At 37.2% G+C, this 20,167-nt stretch overlaps 1 pseudogene; it reads right to left on the reverse strand.

Annotated features, from left to right (window-relative positions):
* The window catches only part of LOC102819618, a 22,642-nt pseudogene extending 2,913 nt beyond the window's left edge, over positions 1 to 19,729 (reverse strand).
* Positions 19,730 to 20,167: the final 438 nt, after the last annotated feature.

Below are 20,167 nucleotides of genomic sequence, written 5' to 3' on the forward strand. Positions count from 1 at the left end.
GTTCTTCTCACTTGATAGTCTCAGTGACCTCTGCTTCTGGGCTGCAAAATCAATCACTCTCCTCCTTTTGTCAAAAAGCATCTACCTCTATATTTGCTAGCCTCACAGTCAGTTCTGATGACAATTATTCACTATTGTACCACAAGAGTCTTACATCCATTTCCTTTCTCCAACCTGGTCCCAATGGATTGGAAATCATTCAGTGGTGATTCTACCTTCCCTTGCCCCGTCTTGTAAGCCAGTCACTTCTTGCCTTTATAGCCCCCTCCCCCAGTTTGGGTAGCTAACATCTGTGTTACTCATCCTTGTCAACCATGTGTACCTAAGGGGTAGGAGTGATCCTTACTGTAAAGATATGTTGACTTTTTTGAACTACCAGCGGTTCCTCTGGAGAGAGATGAGGCTTTCTGCACCCGTAATTATTTACAGCCTCAGAAACCCTGTACAGGGTCACTATGAGTCGGAACCGACTCCACGGTACTCAACAACATGTCCATAAGTATAGGTAAAGTTCATGAAATTGCACCAGGTTACTTGGTTTGCTTGTTTTATCTCCCTCCTTCCCCCTTACTTCTTCTTCTAGTCAAGTTCTGATCATCTAGTCCTCGAAGCCAGGTCAAGTGGATACTATCTGCAAGTATGGGTGTTCTTGTGCCTCTCCGCTCACTTCATATTAGCTGGATGTTTCACTCTACGCTCTAATCCTCTGTAGCCATGACTCTGCCTCTGGGCCCTTGAGTCCCAGACCTCCACCCGGGTTCACAGGGGTCTATTGAATGTGGTCAGGCTTAGCTTAAAACTTCATTACTGTTTTATCCACCTCTTCCCTTACCGGTGAACAACGTGGTCACCAGCCAGACCACATGCCTGATCAGGTATTCCCCTTGAGGCTCAGTCTTAGAAGGGGGTTTACTTTGAGGGTCCCAACCACTTGCCTTGATGGCTCTTGGTTCTTCTCACTTGATAGTCCTAGTGACCTCCGCTCCTGGACTTACTTGTTCTTGTAGTAATCAATCAGACTGCCATTATTGTTTTGGATTTTTCCTGCCGGTCTTTCTTTCATGAAGTATCTTCTGTTCTTCTAGCCACTCCAGGCTGGTCTACTCGTCCTTTCCAGTGAAAATTTCCTACCTCAGTAGGTTCTGCATAGGGTTCTGGATTCCACCTTTGGTCTTTTGCAGTGTAAAGGTGCCACATGAAGCTTCTTTCATTGGGCAACTTTTAGCCCCCATATTCCATGGAGCTCTGGTAGCGTAGTGGTTACAAATTGGGCTGCGAACCTTAAGGTCAGCGGTTCGAAACTACCAGCTGCTCCGCGGGAGAAAGATGAGGCTTTCTACTCCCGTAAAGATTTACACCCTCGGAAACCCTGTACAGGGTCGCTATGGGTCGGAACCGACTCGACGGCACTTAACAACAACAAGGTATTCCATCAGTTATAGGCTGAAGATGGACTTACATGCTTTCTGTTGTGATTCTGGCTATTCCTTTCTCCCCATCTCAAGTGTCTACTTTACAATGGTAGGCAAAGTAAACCAAGATTAAAAAGACAGCCAAGCATCTTAACATTATTTCCTTCTTTTACCCCTTCAAACCATGTCTCAATCCCTGTATCCTGGAGCACTGTTGTTCCAAGGTTGGGCATACATTTACCTCTGTCCCACTTAGCCCATGCAAATCTGCCTAACTGTTCTCCCATTAGCCTTGTTTTTCCATTCCCTTCCCCTTTCTTGTGCATGGCCCCCTGCACCTCTCACCCCCTCACCCAAGCTAACCTGTGTCTATTCCTTACCCTGTGCTCTTATCTTCTGCTCTTTCCCTCCATTCTTCTCGACCCATACATCCTGGTGATCAGCAAATATATATATATATATAATTTTTAAATTTCCACTTTTAGTGTGGGTTCTTTTTCTTACTCTTTTACAAAAATGGTCCCATGCAGTATTTCTCCTTTTGTGACTAATTTCACTCAGCATAATGTCCTCAATGTTCATCCATGTTATACGGTGGCTTGCATCTTCCTTGTGCTTCAGAGTGGCATAGTATTCCATTGTGTGTATGTACCAAAGTTTGTTTACCCATTCTTCAATTGATGGGCACTTAGGCTGTCTCCATCCTTTTGTTATAGCAAATAGTGTTGCCATGAACATTGGTGTGCATGCATCTACTCATGTTATGGATCATATTGCTTGTGCGTAAATACCAAGTAGAGGAATTGCTGGATCATAAGGTATTTCTATTTCCAACCTTCTGAGGAAGCACCATATTGCTTTCTAGAAAGGCTGGAACCTTTTGCAATCCGATCCTGGATAGGGTTTCTGAGGAGTGGCTGGTGAGCTTGAACTGCCAACCTTGCAATTCAAACAGCTTTGCAGTTTGGCACATCAACCCACAACGCCACATCAGGACTCCTTATGCTGAATGTTGTTGTTGTTGTTGTTGTTGTGAAGTGCTATAAAGTCGGATCCAACCCATAGTGATCCTGTATAGGGTTTCCAAGTTGCAGCTGGTGAGCTTGAAGCACTGACTTTGCTGTTCAAACGACTTTGCAGTATGACACATTAACCCACAGTGCCACAGAGCTTAATCTGATTTGCTTGCCTTTGTAAGTGACACTTCTCTTCTCCCTGGCTACTTTTAGAATTCTTTACTTGTTTTTGATTTTGGAGAGCTTGATTATGATATGTCTTGGTGATTTTCTTTTGGGGTCTATCCTTCCTGGGGTTTGATGAACTTCTCCAATGCTTATATTTTCACTTTTCAAGATGTTAGAGAAATTTTCTTCCAGCAGCTCCTCAACTCTCTCCTCTGTGGACTTGTGTGATTCTTCCTGTTCTAGAATGCCAATAATTCTAAAGTTGTTCCTCTTCACGTTATCCAGCATGAATCTTAGACTCTCGTCAGAATTTTTTATTCTTTTTTCAGCTTGCTCTTCTATCTTAAGGAGTTCTGGTAGCTTAGTGGTTACAAGTCAGGCCGCCAACCACAAGGTCATCAGTTCAAAACTACCAGCGGTTCCATGGGAGAAAGATGAGGCATTCTGCTCCCATAAAGATTTATAGCCTCGGAAACCCTGTATAGGGTCACTATGAGTCAGAATAGACTCCATGGTACTTAACAACAACAACTTCTGTCTTAGGAGTATTGAGAGATTTGTCTTCCAGCTTGCTAGTTCTGACTTTCATCTCCTCTATTCTGCCCCTTTCCCATTTCAGTGTATTTTCCATTTCTGATATTTTATTATTAATCATCTGTTTGTAGGTTTTGAATTGTTTCCATTGCTGTATCAATCTTGTTTGAATTCTCTTGTAGTAATTTCCTTACTTCTTCCTTGTTTTCCTCCACCCCTTTTCGGAACATTTGGATTTGTTTCCATATCATTCATTTGAATTCTTTCTCAGGCAAATCCAAAACCTGCTAATCCTCTTCTGGGGAGCCTTTGACTATCTCCTGCACATTTGTCTCAGTTACTCTTTTCTGGTTTGGGGCATGTTTTGAGATGTTTGTTATGTTTGGGATCTTTTGTTTGTCATTTCCAGTAGTTATATTTGTTGTTGTGTTATTAAGCTTACTGTGTGTCTCCTGGTGGATATGATCCAGAGATAGGCTTCCCTTTTCTCATGTAATGCTTAGCAGCTATTATTGGCACTTGTCTCAATGGTGGAATATTATGTGGTATGCTTGTAGCTAGACTATATGGCCACGGTTACTGTCTCTTCTTGGGTAATGTAGGGAGAAAAAGCTCCCACTTCCAGGAAAGATGTGTGATCAAAAGGACCAATAACAGAAGCAATATAAAAGCAGAGACAAAAACTACCACTTTGATACAAAAATAAAACTGTAGCTGAGTTTCCATACACAGTGTTTATGCACAGTAGAAGTGTCCAGCAGTGGGTGTGGCTGTCCGTGCACTCAGGCCCCTCCTCTAGTCAGCACTGTGGAGGTGCACAGATAAATATTGAGAAGTTAATAGGATAACGATTGTCCACTACTTTTGTCTCTGTTAGTTAGGTATCTGGGTGAGCACAGCATAATTCTCAAGGTAGTTGTGTCCTTTCATGTTGACATTTTACAGATTGTTCTATGGTTTTCTATCAGGCATGACATGCCTGTTTTTTTTCTTGCTATATAGGCCTGGGTAAGGGTCCTGCACAAGGAGCTCCAGTAGCGCAGTGTTCACGAATCAGGATGTGAACAGCAAGGTCAGCATCTCGAAAACACCAGCCGTTCTGTGGGAGAAAGACAAGGTGCTCTCCTCCTGTAAAGACCCACAGAATCAGGAACCTCACACATGGTCGCCATGGGCCGAAACCCACTTCACAGCACACAGCCACCAAGGGTCCTGCACAAGTCAATTTTAGGGCTGCGACCCCGAGGCTGATGTCATAAGTAGCTGCCGAGCTCCTTTCTGTACCATTGGAAAACTGTGAAGGTGTCTGGGCAGGGCAAAGAAGGCGCGACAGGGAAGAGGAGGAAAAACTATGTAGAATCTCTTGCACCTCTTTTTGCAAATGTCTCTGCACAGCTTTTAGTGCAGGTTCCCTGTGCTGGTCTGGCTATAGCCCCACCCTCTGAACTCTGCCCAGGCAGGGTGGCCCCAGAGGGAGTCCCATGTCCAGAGATTCCTAAATAGCAGAATTTTCCTTTATATTGTGATATTTTCACTTGCAAGTGCAGGAAACTGACATCCTTGACCTTATGGTAGAACCAGAGCTCTGGTGTTGTGCTGTGAGCACAGCTTCTGTGAGTTTTCAATCCCTCCCCCACGGAGCCTTTCCTACCTGGCTGTCTCTGCTGCCTGCCAAAACCGGTTGTCCAGCAATGAAATAATTTTTAAAATAATTTTTAACAACTTGGACAAGTGTTACTTTCATTTTAATGGGAGAAAATTTGGAATTCTGTATTAAATTCCTCTGATATTTTAAGAGGAAATCTTTAGAAAAAAAATTCAAGCCATGTCATTTGAAAGTGATCTGTATTGGTTAATATTTCCAATCTCTAACTCTTTCTACAACCTCAGACTACTTCCCAAACACTTATATCTTTTCAGATTATGTTCAGCATTATATCATTTTTGCAAGACAATAGAAGAGTTTGACAGTCTCTAAAAAATGTATTGTTGTATCAATTTGCAAAGGAGCTATTTGTAAGTTTGCCATGAGTGTACCAATAAATCAGAAAATTAAGAAAAATTGTGATGTTCTGAAAACATGATACTCACTGTGGACATAATGGTTATTCATCATTGTTTGTAAATAATCTGACCTAGATACTCTGACTAGTCATAGAGTGAAAGAATCTATATCTCTATGATGTCATTCTTAATAGGAAAATGTATAAAACATCCTACCTTTTTTTAAGATAACATTATGCTTTTTCAATCTATGAACTTACTGAACATTTAAAAAGAAATATATGGTTTTATAGTATTTATTCATTTTAGATAATAACTTTGGTAGATTTAGGAGTTTCTGTATGAACTGTAATAACCATTGAACTATCAAAAGCACGTCCTTTAACTTTAAAGTTTTGAAATTTGATGAACCAATAATTTTTCAAAGTATGTATATCTATCTATCTATCTAGCTATCTATATCAGGTGAAATATTTATAGATTAGAAACATATCCACTCTCAGCTTCTATTGTATGTCTTTGAAGCAATGTGATTTGATTCACAAAGTAACAAAAGGGTTAAATATAATAGACTAGAGCAAAATAAAATCTATAATCACAATCTCTATAATTCATAAAGTTAAATATGAAAATGCAATAAAACTTTAATTAATTAACATACTTACTGTAACCATATGGTTTTAAAAAAATCTGTGAAGTACCAAGAATAGTTGATCTTTGAAATCTATTTATTTCATGCACCTAGGTTCTTTGCTGTGGCTGGATCTAGTGGAATAAAATTTTTTTTAAAAAGTTACAATCTCACTCGTAGCAAGCATGCAATGCTTAAAAGAACAAAACACTACTGGTCCTGTGTCATCTTGACAAATGCTATTACATTTGAGCCCATTGCATTGGCACTGTATCAGTCCAGCTCCTTGGGGTCTTCCTCTTTTTGGTTACCCTCCACATTACTAAGAATGAAGTCCTTCTCCAGGGATTAATCTCTCCTGATAACTTTTCCGAAGTATGAGAAATGAAATCTTGTCACCCTGACCTTGAAGAAGCATTCTGTCTATACATGTATACGTTTTTATGCCAGTCCATGGTTCCTTTAATATTCTTCTCCAACACCTTAATTCAAATGCATTGATTCTTCTATAGTCTTCCTTATTCATTGTTCAATTTATACTTGCATATGTGGTGATTGAAAGTACCATAGTGTGGGTCCTCAAACTGATCTCTTTAACATTTTAAAGATGTCTTTTGCAGCAAATTTGCCTAATGCAATGTGCCTTCTGATTTCTTGACTGCCACTTCTATGAGTGTTGATTGTGGATTCAAGCAAAATGAAATTGTTGTTAATGTCAATCATCAATCTTTTCTTCATTTAGCATGATGCTATTTATTGGTCCAGTGGTGAAGATTTGTGTTTACTTTTCATTAAGGTGCAATCCATATTGGAATCTGTGGTCTTTGGTCTTCTTCAGTAAATATTTTAAGTTCTCTACGCTTCCAGCAAGCAAGATTGTATCAACCTGCATATTGCAGGTTGTTTATGGGCCTTACTACAATCCTGATGCTATGTTCTTCTACATATAATCCAGTTTCTCTAATTATTTGCTCAACATACAGGTTGATGATGAAAGAAATTATGATGAAAGGATACAATACTGGCACATACTTTCACTATCCATTTCTATTCTAAAAGCTGCCTCTTGGTCTCTGTATGGGTTCCTCATGAACACAATTAAATGTTCTGGAATATGCATTCTTTACAATGTTATCCACAGTTTGTTTTAATCTACAAAGTTGAAAATCTTTGCATAGTCAATAAAGCACAAACAAACATTTTTCGGTGTTGTCTGCTTTCAGTCAAGATGCATCTGACATCAGCAATGATGTTCTTAGTTTTATGTCCTCTTCTGAATCCAGCTTGACTTTCTGGTAGTTCCCTGTCAATGTATTGTTGCAACCCTTTTTAAATTATCTTCAGCAAAATTTCCCTTGCGTGTGATATTAATGACATTGTTCTATGCTTTCCGCATTCTGTTGAGTCACCTCTCTTTGGAATGGGCCAATTAAGGACATCTTCCAATTGGATGGCCAAGCAGTTTTCTTTCTAATTTCTTGGCATTAATGTGTGAGTTCTGCCAGTTCTACATCAATTTGTTGAAAGATTTAAATTTGTATTCCATCAATTCATGTTGTTGTTGTTGTTGTTAAGTGTCATTAAGTAGGTTCTGATTCATAGAGACCCTGTATAGGGATTCTAAGGAACTGCTAATGGATTTGAACCAATAATATTGTGGTTAATATGAGAGACTAAGTCTGGCAATCCTGGCTTCCAATGAGCACTCTGGCTGCACTTCTTCCAACACAGATCTGATCTGTTTGTTCTTTTGGCAGTCTAATGTACTTTCTGTATTCTCCTCCAACACCATAACTCAAATGCATCAATTCTTCTACAGTCTTCTGTATTTTCTGTCCAGCCTTCACATGCATATAAGGCTATTAAAAATATCAAGGCTTGGGACAGGTGCATCTTAGTCTTCAAGCTGGCATTTTTGCTCTTCAATAATTTAGATAGGTCTATACAAACACTCTGAAATAAAGGTAAAAGAAACCGAATGAAAAAAGATGCAGATGAGATTCAGATTGAATGCTTTCTGAGAGATAAATCTGAAAAGACATGGAAAAATAGAAGACAGACTTGTGACCTGTGCCAGCTGAGCAGACACAATATGGCTAACTTAAACTGTTGTTAACATCTTCAAAGACAGCATATTAGCATTTATTAGCATTGCAGAAACATAACAGTGGTTCACTTAGACAAAGGTGCAACTTTTTTCTTGTTCCCCACGCTCCCTTGGTGACAAGAGATGTGGCCAGCACCCACCCACATATGCCCCCAGTAAAGGTGTCCTGGCAGCCAGGGCCCATCAAAGTGAGGGGAGAGTTATCTGCATCAAACCTGGTACTGAAATTCAGGCAAGTCCTGCTCAAAACTTGCAGAGCTGACCCTAGCCAGCCATGGACTAGCTGTAACTAGGAGAAACAACTGAACAGACATATGGGGATGGGAAAGGAGACCTCTGATCTTTGCCAAACAGTCAGGTGAGGCATGGCCATCTTTTGTGAGAGGTTTTGAAGGCAAGAGAATTGTAGTTGGTACAGAAACATATTACTTATCATCAGGATGAAATTTAAAACAATTTTCTTATAATCTGCATTATCCTGTAACCAGAGGCATGGTGTTTCCACCCACATACATGCCCAGAAAAGTCTTGCTTTCCTGGCAGTTGGAGCCACATCAAAAGGAGTGGGGAACTAACAGCATCAAACCTGGTACCTGTACGAAGGTGTGGCCTGTTCTAGATCTGCAGTGCTGATTCTGGCCAGCCCTTGACTAGCAGGACCTCTCATCCTCAGCTAGACTCTGGGTTAGAAATACCCTGATCCTTCAGCTGCTTTGGTGTCTGCATGAACTATTTCTATAGTGTATGCAAAGAACACACAACACCTAGCCCTACAGGAACTAATCTAAGTTTTAAAGAGTTACCCATCTCATCCCTTGCCCTCCTCTGAAGTGAGGTTCTTGGTTGGCAGGAGACCACAGAATTCTCTCTTTTCTGAGCCTGGCACCTGGCCTATATTTTATTTTCTTTTCATTGCTTTTAGTTGTTTATTTTTTATTGCCCTTAATCCTTTCTTTACTCTCCCTTGTTTTTGATCCTTTCTTTCTACACTTTCATTTTCTGTGCTTCTCTCCCAAATGCTGCTGTTTCTTAATTTTATATTTTATTTTTTCTTATTTTTTTTTATTGCTTTCTGATTGCTTTCACTTTAGTCCACGACTCTCCCTAATTGTGCATAGTTCTAAATATTTTTAAATTATTTTTGCTTATTTTTTATTTTTCCCTTTCCCTCTTTTCTCTTTTTGGTTTTTGTATCTTTTACAAACTGCTGTCTGTTTGTTGTTTTGCTTTTACTATTTTCCTTTTCAGCTGTTGTTTGCTTGTGTGTTGTTTTCCTTCTGTTTCTTGTGTGTGTGTTTTGTATTCTTGCTTCACCCAATAGGGGAAAGCAACCATGCTCATACCATCCAGCCACAACTGTACTCTCTACAACCCAATCCAGTGGTCAAGAGCCACTATCAGCTGCTATTCTCCAGAACAATGACAACAACTAACATCAGCCAAAACTATCCTAAACTAACTTGGAAAAATGGCAAACAAGAATACATGCTTCTATCCCCTAATCAATCCCTGCAGGAAGCAGTTGGTGAGTGTCTAAGAACACAAACAAATACAATAATCAATTTAATACAAATATAAGACTACCACAAGGTCTAAGAAACAGCAAAAAATTTCTGTGCACATGCAGGAACAAAACTAAGTGGCTAAAACAAATGACCAAGAGGAAGAGCTAGAAAAAAATTTTTTTTCTTTTTTTAGGGAAAAGGGAGATTGGAACTACCTGAAAAATAATTTAAGAGAATAATATTTAGGTAACTCCAAATGATTGACAGAACAGTTGAGGAAAACAAGGAAGACTAAAGGAAAATACAACAGGAAGAAACAAACAAAATCGATAAAGAATTGGAGAAAATATAAAACCTGCAAATAAAAATCGAGAAAATTAATATTAAGGTTTCAGAAAAGGACAGCACATTAAAAGGGCAAAGGTATGGGTATTAATCAATTCAAGTCTGGATTAGTGAGCTTGATGATAAATCTCTCAATACTAGTACGCTAGATGAAAAATCAGAAAAATGAGTGAAAAAATATCAAGGAAGTCTAAGATTCATGTAGGACAACATGAATAAGAATTACTTACAGATGACCAAAAATCCAGAACAGGACAAGACAGATAAAATCAAAGAAATTGTAGTTGAAGAGCTGTTGGAAGATAACTTCCCTAAGATCATAAAGATGAGAATATAAACATTCAAGAAGTTGAATGAACTCCAAACAGGATAGAGTCCAAAAAGCAATCACTAAGAAATATGGTAACCAAACTCTCCAAAATCAAAGACAAGGAAAGAATTCAGAAAGCAGCTTAAGAAAAATTAAAAGTTACCTGCCAAGGAGAAAAAATTCAATTAAACTCTGATTTCTCAGCAGAAATCATTCAGTCAAGAAGACAACCTGAAGACATATACAAAATTCTGAAGGAAAATTGCAAACCAAGAACACCCAGCAAAATAACCAGCAAAACTGTCCGCAGAACATGATATTGAAATGAGAATATTTCCAGATAAACATAAGTTAAAATAATTTGTAATAACCAGGCCAACTTTGCAAAAAATATTAAAGAGAGTCCTTTGGACTGAGGACCAATGACAGCAAACAACCTGAGAGTGAAATGCAAGGCAATATCACCCATAATTCAATATACATATAGAAGCATCCAAAGTAAAACAAACCTACAACATTGAAAATAGGGAACCAGAAATATCAATTTATAATGAAGACAACTACAGTTGTCTTCTGAATGTTGAGGAAGACAAATAGATATCAAGATAAAACAGACTATTTTAAACTGTGGGGAAATTAACAAATTAATAAATAACTTCAAAGAAAATTGATACAAATTCACATCAAATTAAGAAAAAGGAAAATCATGAAGCTGCAGTAAACATTAAAACAGAAGAAAAAAAAATTGACAAGAAAACACACAAACAAAATTAACTCAGCCCAGAAAATTAGATAGAACATAGAAATTAGTAGCACCACACACACAAAAAAAAAATCATAAAAAAATTATTACAATCATTACCTATTTCCTAGGGTGAGTCAAAAATTTTCCACACTCCAGTTATATTAAAATGCCCATCTATGTCTGTGGCTGATGACAACACTGAGTGTGCACTTGAAATGATTCAGTTGAATAGATGGGTGACAGTGGATTGTGTGGCAAATCATTTGCAAATCAGTCATGGCTATTCCAATGAAATAGTTCACAACAGACTTAGTTTTCGAAAAGTTTGTGTGAGATAGGTACCAAAACAGCTCATGTAAAAGGATAAACAGAAGTGTTTGGATATCTGCAAACAAAATGTGGACCAATATTCAAAGAAAGGAAAACATTTCATTAAAAAAAAAAAAAAGTTACTGGTGACAAGACATGGATTCATTCCTATGGGCCTCAGAGTAAACAGAATATAGAATGGTAATATCTTCAATCGTCGACCAAGAAAAAGTTCAAAAATCAACCATCAGCTGGAAAATTGATGTGTACAGTTTTCTGGTATTCTCAAGGGCAATATTGAAATACTACCAGGAAAAGGTTTCAACAATAAACAGTGCTCATTGTAGTGAGATGCTCAATAAAAAGGTGAAGTCTAAATTTCGTATTAAATACAGAGGACTATTATCCAAGGGCTTTGTGATCTTACATGACAAGGCACGTCCTCACAACTTTGCTCACACTGTTGACACTGTGCAAAATCTTCATTTTGAGGTGTTAAAGCATCCTACTATATTCCTGATCTTGTTCCATCGAACTTTCACCTGCTATGTTCCCTGAAAGCAGCCCTTCGGGAACAAAGATTCATCTCTGATGACAAAGTGAAGATAGTGGTGCATTCTTGGTTCACAACTAAGCCTAAAACATTTTTTAATAAGGGAATATGAAAGGTTGTTGACAGATGGATAATGTATATTGAAAATCAAGGAGCTTATGTTGAAAAATGAGGTATTTGTCTTTTATGAAACTTGATTAAAATAAATTCTACAGCCAGAGTGCAGATAAATTTTGACTCACCCACGTACAATTGCACTGAATGTCAATGGATTAAATGCACAAGTTAAGAGACAGAGAGTAGCAGACTAGATAAGAGAGTAGCATTTTCCAATATGCTGTCTGCAAGAGACACGCCTTATATAAAAAGACAATAATAGGTTTTAAATCAAAGGATGAAAAAAAGCATATCAATCCAGCAACAATAAAAAATGAGCAGAGTGACAATGTTAATTTCTTATAAAATAGACTTTACAGCAAAAATCAGTATAAGAGACAAAGGACATTATCTTATAATTATAGGGTCATTTGAAGAAGAAAATATAACCATAATAAATATTTATGTTCCCAATGAAAGAGTCTCAAACTACATAAATCAGACTCTAATAAAATTGAAGAAAGAAATTGATAGCCTAGCAATAATGGTAGGAGAGTTTAATACACTGATTTTGATTAAGGACAGAACTAGAAAGAAGCTCAACAAAAACACTGAACAACTATACAACACAATCAACCAACATGACCTTATAGACATAAACAGAGCTCTCAACACAACAACAGCACAATACACAATCTTTTCCATTTCATATGGAACACTTTCCAGAACAGACCATATGTTAGGCCACAAAGCAAGCCTCAATAAATTTTAAAACTTTGGAATAATACAAAGCATGTTAAAATTAGAAATATAAAACAGGAAGATTAAAAGGGAAAAAATAAAATACATGTAAATTGAATAATACCCTGCTTAAAAGTTACTGAGTAATAGAACAAATAAAAAATAAAATAAAAAATGTCCTTGAATCAAATGAGAATGAGTAGTTAGAAAATATGATTTTGGAGATAGAAATAATTCTGGATACCACATGATAGCATTTTGTAAGACCAATGGTTTATTCATTGCAAAAGCCTTTTTTTTTTTTAACAGCATAATGGACAACTATATACATGGACCTCACCAGATAAATTACACAGAAATCAAATTGACTACATCTATCAGAAGAGACTGTGGGAAAGTTCCATATCAGAAGCCAAAATAAGGCCAGGAACAGAATATGGAACAGATCACCAATTGCTCATATGCAAATTCAGGCTGATGCTTAAGAAAATTAAAACAAGTTCATGAGAATTAAATTTGATTGAACATAAAACATCTGAATGTAGATATCATCTCAAGAAGAGATTTGATGCATTATACACTAATGGCTTAAGACCAGAAGAGTTGTGGGAAGACATCAAGAACATCATACAGGAATAAAGCAAAATGTCATTAAGAAGACAAGAGAGAAGGAAAAGACAAAAATTGTTATCAGTAAAGACTCTAAAACATCCTCTCCACCACAGAGATGCTAATGCAAATGAAGGAAATGAGTAAGTCAAAGTGCTGAACAGAAAATGTCAAAGGGCAGATTTAAAAACAAAGTCAATTATCATGAAATGTGCAAAGATCTTGAGTTATGAAACCAAAAATAAGAACATGATTAGCATTTCTCAAGCTGAAAGAACTGAAGAAAAAATTTAAGCCTCAACTTGAAATATTGAAGGATTCTATGGGCAGAATGGACCTTAAGGAGCCAAGATGACCAGACTTTGTGTTACATATTTCGGACATATAATCAGGAGGGACCAGTCCCTGGAAAAAGACAAATGCTTGGTAAAATGGAAGGTCAAAGAAAAATAGAGTCCACCATTGAGATGAATTGATACAGTGACAGCATCAATGGGCTCACACATAACAACGATTGTGAGGATGGCACAGGACAGAGTTGTTATGAGTCAGAAATGACTGACAGCACCTAAAAACAACAACAATAACATGGGCAACATATTGAATGAGGCAGATATCATCAAAAGAAGATGGAAGGAATGCACCGAGTCACTGAATGAAAACAACAACAAAAAAAATGGTTGATATTCAACCATTTTAAGAAGTAGCATATGATCAAGAACAAAGGTACTGAAGGAAGAAGTCCAAGGTGCACAAATCATTGGCAAAGAACGAGGCTCCAGCATTGATGGAATACAAATGGAAAACTTTCAACAAATTGATGCAGCACTCAAGTTACTCACTTTTCTATGGCAAGAAATTTGGAAGACAGCTACTGGCCTGGTGACTGGAAAAGATCTATATTTGTGTCCATTCCAAAGAGAGGCAACCCAATGGGATGGATAAATCAGCAGACAATATCATTCATATCACATTCAAGTAAAATTTTTCTGAAGATAATTTTTTTAAATGTTGCAACAGTACATTGACAGGGAACTGTCAGAGGTTCAAGCCTAATTCAAACAAAGACATGAAACTAGGGATATCACTGATAACATCAGATGGCACTTAGCTGAAAACAGAGCATACAAGAAAGATGTTTGCTAGTGCTTTATTGACGATGCAAAGGGTTTTGACTGTGTGCATCGTGGCAAGCTATGGAAAACATTGTGGAGAATGAGTTGTCTAGAACACTTAATTGGACTCATGAGGAACCTGAACGTAGACTAAAGGCAGTTGTTTGAACTGAACAAGGGGGCACTGAATGGTTTGAAATCAGGAAATATGTATGCCAGGGTTGTATTCTTTCACCATATTTATTAAACCTGTACATTGAGCAAATAAGCCTAGAAGCTGGATTATAAGGAAAGAAGGCGGTATCAGGTTTGGCAGAAGACTCATTAACAATCTTAGATGCAGATGATGCACTCTTGCTTGCTGAAGTAAAAGAGGACTTAAAATAATTCCTGTTGAAGATCAAAGACCACAGTTTTTAGTATGGGCTGCATCTCAATGTAAAGAAAACAAATTTCCTACCACTGGACCAATAAATAACATCATATTAAATAGAGAAAAGATTGAACTTTCTAAAGACTTCATTTTTCTTTGATCCACTATCAACACTCATGGAAATAGCAGTAAAAACATTGAATGATATATTGCATTAGGCAAATCTGCTGCACAAGACATCTGAAAGTGTTCAAGTGTAAAGATTTCAGTTTGAGGACTAAAGTTTGCTTAACCCAAGCCATGATATTTTCAATGGCTTCAAGTGCATGTGAAAGTTGGACAGTGAATAAGGAAGATCATAGAAGAATTGATAAATTTGAGTTGTGATGTTGGAGAATATTATTTAAAAAAACATGGACTGCCAGAAAAACAAGTAATACCGCCAGAATGCTCCTTTGTACCCTAGATAGGAGACTTCGTCTCTCATAATTTGAACATATTATCATGAGGAACAAATCCCTTCAGAAGAACATCAAACTTGATAAAACAGAGTGTCAGCGAAATATAAGAACCCCCCTCCCTCAACAAGATGGGTTAGCACAATGGTAGTAGCAAGGGTGAAAATGATTGTGAGGATGGTGCAGGATGAGACACTCTTTAGTTTCATTGTACTTATGATTGCTATGAGTCAGAACCAATTCAATGGCACCTAGCAACAACAACATCAAAAGAAGAAGAAATTGATCAGGTTATTAAAAAAAACTCCTCACAAAAAAAATCCCCTAGCTGAGATGGCTTTACTGGTGAATACCAAACATTCAGAGAAGGTTTGACACCAATTTTAATCAAAGTATTTCAGAAAATAGAAAAAGATGGAAGGAAAAATCCTGAATACTTCTTAGGAAGCCTGCATACCCATCATACCCAAACCAGGCAAAGACATCAATAAAACAATCTTATAGACAAATATTCATCATGAACATAGACACAAAAATTCTAAATAAAATTCTAGTTAAAAGAATTCAACAACATAATTAAAAAACGAAAAAGAAAATCATGACCAAGTTGGATTTATACAAGACATGTAAAGGTCGCTCCATATTAGATAAATAATCAATGTCATCCATCAGTTAAAATGAACAATAGGGGGGAACACTTGATCATAGCTATTTATGCAGAAAAGTTATTTGACAAAATCCAACATCTACTCCTGATGAACCAAAAGAGAAGAACACTAAGCCATTCCTCAAGCTGAGGGAACTGAAGAAACAATTCAAGCCTTGACTTAATTTAAAGGGTTCCATAGGCAAAATAAGGAGCTCTGGTAGTGTAGTGGTTACAAATTGGGCTGCTAATATCACGGTCAGCAGTTCAAAACTACCAGTTTACCAGCTATTTTGCGGGAAAAGATGAAGCTTTCTGTTCCCGTAAAGATTTACAGCCTCGGAAACCCTGTACAGGGTCACTATAAGTTGGAACCAACTCCACAGCACATAGAAACAACAACAACAACAACATTGGCAAAATATTGAATGACACAGAAAGCATCAAACAAAGATGGAAGGACTATACAGAGTCACTTTACCAAAAACAAATGGTCAATGTTCAACCATTTCAAGAGGTAGCACATGAAAAAGAGTCTATGATACTGAAGGAAGAAGTCCAAGTTGTAGTAAGGCATTGGCAACTAACAAGGCACTGGGAATTGATGGAATACAAATAGAAATCATTCAACAAATTGATGCAGCACTGGAGGCACTCATCTATGCCAAGAAATTTGGAAGACAACTACCTGGACAACTGATTAGAAGAGATCCACATATGTGCCCATTCCAAAGAGAAGTGACCCAACAGAATGCAGGAATCATTGGGCAATATCATTAATATTGCATGCAAGTATAATCTTGCAAAATATATTACAAAAATGGATGCAACCGTAACTTTGACAGAGAACTTCTGGAAGTCAAGAATCTCTATGCTGGAGAACAAATTTCAGAGCCTCTTCTGACATCCATTTTGGTCTTTTCATTCTTAAAGACTTTTTGCTTTCTTCCTGTATGATGTTTTTGATTTAATTCCACAACTCTTCTGTTCTTTGGTATTTAGTATCTAATGCATCAAATCCGTTCTTCAGATTCTAACTTTAGATGGGATATGTTCAAAGTAGTATTTTGGCACTCGTGGACTTGTTTTAATTTTGTTCAGCTTCAGCCTGAATTTGCATATGAGCAATTTATGGTCTGTTCGAATATCTTTTCTTGGCCTTGTTTTCACTGATGATGTGTAGCTATTCCACCCACAGATGTAATCAATTTGATTCCTATGTGTTCCATCTGGTTTTTTCAATGTGTATAGTTGTCTTTTCTACTCAAAAAGGTATTTACAATGAAGAAGTCATTGGTCTTGCAATATTTTATCATGGGATCTCTCGGTTATTCCAACTACTAATTCTCGCTTTTTGTTTCCAACCTTTGCATTCCAATCACCAGTATTTGTCAGTACATCTTGATTTCATGTTTGATTAATTTCAAACTGAAGAACTTGGTAGAATTCTTCAATTTCACCATCGCTGACTTCAGTGGTTGATGAGTAAATTTGAATAACAATGGTATTAGCTGGTCTTCCTTTCAGGCATATGGATATTATTCTATTACACACAGCATTACACTTCAAGATAAATTTTGAAATGTTCATTTCACCGTTCCTTTTGAATTTGACTTTCTTGGCATAGTCAATCATATGATTGTCAGTTAAAAAATGGTCAATACCAGTTCATTTCAGTTCATTAATGCCTAGAACAGTGGTGGGAAATTTTTTTTACTGCCAAGGGCTATTTGGATATTTATAACATCTTGGTGTGGTGCTGTATGATAAAGCACTGGACCACAATGTTGATTTGAATCTCAGGGTTGGTGGTTTAAATCCACCAGCTGCATCTTGGAAACTCTATACAGGGTCACTATGTGTTGGCACTGACTCGACAGCACTTAACAACAACAAACACCATTCTTGGGCATACAAAATTCTCAACTTAAAAATTTGGTTTAACATTTAATTAATTCACTCCTTATGTAATGGCTGAAATTGCGGTTGCCTTGGCAGGTCCAAACCAAATTATTTCAGAGCCCTTACACAGCCCATAAGGAGGTCTGGTAGCCTAGTGGTTACGAATCTGGCTGCGAACCTTAAGGTCAGCAGTTCGAAACTACCAGCTGCTCCACAGGATAAAGATGAGGCATTCAGTTCCCGTAAAGATTTACAGCCTCGGAAACCCTGTACAGGGTCACTATAAGTCGGAACCAACTCAACAGCACTTAACAACAACAACAATACAGCCCATGGGGCAGACATTACCTGCCCTTGCCTAGTGTAGCAATCTTTATGTGTTACATTTCCTAGATTCAGCCTTCGTACATTCCATGCTCTGATTATTAATGGATTTTTACAGCTGTTTCTTCTCACTTTTAGTTTTGCCCTACAAGTAAATTAAGGTCACAAAAACTTTTACTGCATTTGAATCATCACGGTCCACTCTATTTGAGGAGGCAATCCTTCCCCAATCATATTTTGAGTTTCTTCCAACCTGAGGAGCTCATGTTCTGACTCTATATCTGACAATTTTCTGGTGGTATTCATCATATTTCAGTATTCAGTATTCCGATGCTGATAGTGTCACAATGCGACTCATAAAGTTTCCAGTATCTAAACATTCTGAAGTACTCCATCTCTCCTTCTTACTAGTTAGTTCTAGTCTATAAGCTCAATGAAAACCTGCTGACAATGAATGATCCTGCTGATATTTAAAATACTGGTGGCATAGCTTCCAGCTTCACAGTAACACACAAGCCAACACTACAACAAACTGACAGATGAGTGGTGTAGACAAGTGGTGGCAAGTATTAAAACATGGTTTTATGATAAATACTTTAAAGTACTAAATATAATTTTATGCTGGAGTAAACAGAAGCAGGAATTATAAGTGACTTTCCCAAAGACATCTAGTTAGTAAGTGCTGGAGCTAGAATTCAAACCCTGGTAATCTGACTGCAGCTTTTGAATTCTTAACCAGTATGGTATTCTGAGGTATCAGAAAGTCACTCTCCAAAAAGGAAATGGTATGACCCTACTAAGGTAACAAGTGCTTTAATAAAGTAATTCACTGACTCTTTTCTAAGCCCAGCAGTTAATCCATTTCACCACTAGGGCTCCTCACTCTCTGAAGGACAAAAAATTTCAGGGGATTTGTCAGTTATTGTTAAAGTATGCCATGATATACACACTCACATACTTGACCTCCTGCCTCCCATGTCTGCAAATTATTGCTTATTTTAATCAGTATACTGACTCAACAGATATCAAGTTAATATGTTATGCATTAGTATTTATAATATATAGAAAAACAAAGGAATTAAGCATGAGATATTTGGAGGTATCTGACAAGTTAAGGGATCCATGATAGTGCAGTGGTTTAAGTGCTTGGTTGCTTGCCTAAAGGTCAGCAGTTTGAAACCACCAGGGATTCCATGGGAGAAAGGTGTAACAGTAGGCTTCCATGAAGGTTTACAACTTTGAAAAGCCTGGGACAGTTCTACACTGATCTATAAAATCATTATGATTTGGAATCTACTCAAACACACTGAGTTTGGTTTCATGTTTGGAAGGATCAGTGGACATTCAATAGCTAGTTTAAGTAGAATATAGTGATAAAGACCTCTCTGAGAGGAAATAAATTGCACATGGAAAAGTCTGTGTACTTTATTTTTCTTCTTGTCTCCAGAGATTTAGTCATCCACATGTATTACAGTTAAAGCAGCTACAGTGTATTTAAAAACAAATATGAGAAAAGAGTCAAATGAAAATAAGAAATAATAGAATGCAATAATGGAAAATTTGCTGTATTTCTGTCTCCCTACTTCTACTTATTGAGATATTTATAACTAAACTATAGAGCAGCTCTGCACAGCATTCCTTTTCTACTCTGTATTCTACGAGTGCATTGGCCAGAAATTTTTTAATTTCATACATCATTTACAACTAGCTGTGTTGATTCCACAGTCATTACTGAGCTCAGTCTGAGTTCCAAAAGGAACACACACCAACATCCAGACACATATATTTGGCATTGTCACAGTTAGTGCACAATAATCCAAGTCCATTGCTCTCACTATGCTTCTAACTGAAGAAGTCATAGATGCAGAACATAAAGTGCCTAGAACTAATTAATCTTTGTACTTGTTTGATTACCAAGCAAGTTGGATATTGATGTCAATTCAAAATGAATCCCAGGCATTGTGGAAGTTTTAGTAAGTAGTTGAGATAACCCAAGGTAGAAGTTTTTTTTTAATTGTGTTTGTACAGGCATGATATCTCCTACATTTAACTGTCTCATTTACTAGATTCTCTCAGTGATCTAAATTGAAAGGTAAACTTTTTTAAGATAATAAATGTTGATGAAAAAATTTTCATTAGCTTTGGAGTTTTAGGCTAATTTCAAACCTTTTGCTGTTATGTTGTACTGTTTTCTCATCCCACACTCTGTTACCAACCAAACCCAATGTCATTGTATCAATTCTAGTTGTTAGTAATTCTATAGA

The sequence above is a fragment of the Chrysochloris asiatica genome, unplaced genomic scaffold (genome assembly GCF_000296735.1).
Source record: "Chrysochloris asiatica unplaced genomic scaffold, ChrAsi1.0 scaffold00051, whole genome shotgun sequence".
Taxonomy (NCBI): domain Eukaryota; kingdom Metazoa; phylum Chordata; class Mammalia; order Afrosoricida; family Chrysochloridae; genus Chrysochloris; species Chrysochloris asiatica.